The sequence below is a fragment of the Penaeus chinensis genome, chromosome 1 (genome assembly GCF_019202785.1).
Source record: "Penaeus chinensis breed Huanghai No. 1 chromosome 1, ASM1920278v2, whole genome shotgun sequence".
In the NCBI taxonomy this organism is placed as follows: domain Eukaryota; kingdom Metazoa; phylum Arthropoda; class Malacostraca; order Decapoda; family Penaeidae; genus Penaeus; species Penaeus chinensis.
Genome location: NC_061819.1, coordinates 22356553 through 22359052, shown reverse-complemented (window position 1 = coordinate 22359052; position 2500 = coordinate 22356553).

Here is a 2500-nt window from a genome sequence, read left to right as displayed (position 1 = left end):
TGGGCTGAGTTCGCTTCGTGGCGGCGACGCGGAGAGGGAAAGGCCAAATAGCCTGTTATTGTAGGATGTATGAGAGTCGTTTAAAACACACCCGACGGAAAAATAAATAGACGAAAAAAATAAAAAAATAGTATTCTTAGGTTGAACTGCTATTTTTTTTTTTATATGCGCTTTTAGTTAGAATGATTATATTTACAAACATACATACATGCATACATACACTGCATACATACATACATACATACATACATACATACATACAATACATACATACATACATTCATATATCCATACATATACACACACACACATATATGTATGTATGCATGTATATATTGTTATTATAATGTGTGTCTTATGACAGGTCCAATCTGACCTTAATATTCTCCATAAGCTTCTTTTCGCTGCTCTTCCTCTCCTTTCTCCTTGCATTCCTCCGCTTGATTCCTACAACACCCCAATTCTTCACCCCCCCCCCCCCCCTCCTCCGCCCAGTCCGCCTCCAGTCCCATTCTTAAGCAGGCCTTCCCCTCGACCTGCACGCCCGGCCCAATTTTCTTCCTGTGCATTACTTCTTCTAAGGAACATCTTCTCTCCTGAATTCTCTCCAGAAATTCTTCCTTGGTTTTCCTTTCTGTCCAATTCCCTCCTTCCATTATCCGTCAAGTCGAGGCTTTCAAACGCCTCAATCTTCCTTATGTCTGTTGCCATCAAAATTCGTTTCTTCTCCACACACACACACACATATATGTGTGTGTGAGTGTGTGTGTGTGTGTGTGTATGGGTGGATATATATATATGTGGATATATATACACATATATATACTGAGATATCAAGATAGATATGTTGCATCACATGCATTCCTGAAACAGTAAAGTGAGCGTGCTTTGCGGAAAAGATTTAGACCAGCGAGCGAGGGGCTTCAGGACCGAGGGCAGGGAGAGAGAAGTTTCGCTTCTGTCGGGAAACGCGGACTGACAAACGGGCTGGCAGCCTTTACTTAACGTCTCGAAACTTGTCCCGAACACATCCGCCGCCATGTCTTGTGGAAGGCTGAAGTCTGAAGGATGGAAGACGCCCGTTTAAAGAACGAGAGGAACCGGGGTCTCTGTTCCGCGCCGTCCGTCCTCGATCCTTCTCCCCGCCTTCATTCCCAGGTTTAGTTCGACGTAGAGAGAGTAAAGAGAGACGTATGTATTTCACTGATTTATTGTACTGATGTATTGTGGATGAGCCGTTGCGATGGTGTTCTTATTGAATTTTGTTGCCGGAGTGTATTTCGTTCTAATATATTTTTTGAGACCTCTTCAAGTATGGTATGTCGAGAAGAATATGTAGGCCTACAGTAAAACAAATGCTGGTGCTGAACACTTTTTTCTGATTGCATAAAGATATGAGTAAATGACAAACCCGCAAAGAAAATGAAGAGAGATTATTAACATACCAAAACGATCATTCGAGGATCAGCATTTCCTGTATCACATAATACTTTGTGATAAGGAAATAAACAGAAGGAGAAAAAAAAAAAAACTTAGACAGAGACGCAAGAAAAGATACCGAAAACAAAGAACAGGGAAAACGAAAACGACAGTTTGAGAAGGCAGGAATACCGGCTCGGGATCTCACGAGGCAAGCGAGGGGACCGCGAGGCGAGAGGACGCGGGTGAAGGAGTTCGAGATTGGCAGATATCGCGATGATGCAACTCGCCTCAAGCATCGAACCTCGACGGGCGAACGGTGTGTCAATAGGAGACGCGCGAAGGGAAACGATTTAACGAGGTTACAAAACACCTGTAGCTTCTATGAGATGGAAATCATTTGATGAGGTTACAGACACTTACGTAACATTTATAAATGAGGTGGAAAATAGTTCAAGGATTACAGTTGTAAACATTGAGAGGCTGAAGATACGAGGGAAATGATTTAATGAGGTTACAAAACACATGCAGGAAGTATGAGGTGAAAATGACTACGAGGTTACAATATATATATATATATACATACACACATATATAACATGTATATGAGGTGGAAATGATTCAGTAGTTACAGGTGTAGAGATTAGATTATACAAGTAATGAGAGTCTGACTGAAAAAAAAAAAAAATAATAATAATACGAGAGTTAAAAAATAATAGCTTTGAAGTTATTGATTATCTTATCGAGGAATGACTGAAGGTTCATGACTATTTTGATGTTTTGCCTATCTGATGTTTTCGTTTTTTTTTTTTTTTTTATTTTTTTTTTTTTTTTATTCTCTCTTCTCTTTCGTACTTTTCTGTCTCTTTGCAATATTTTTGTATGTATGTGTCTATATATTTGTCGGTCTGTCTCACTTTCTATCTATCTATCAAACTCTCTCTCTCTATCTATCTATCTTCCTCCCTCCTTCCCTCCCTCCCTATTTCCTTTCCCCCCTCCCTCTCTCCTGGAAGTCAAAGGAGATTGTTTTCGAACCTTGGCAGCGTCGCCTCCTCAAGACATTACTAAGTGGGCTTCG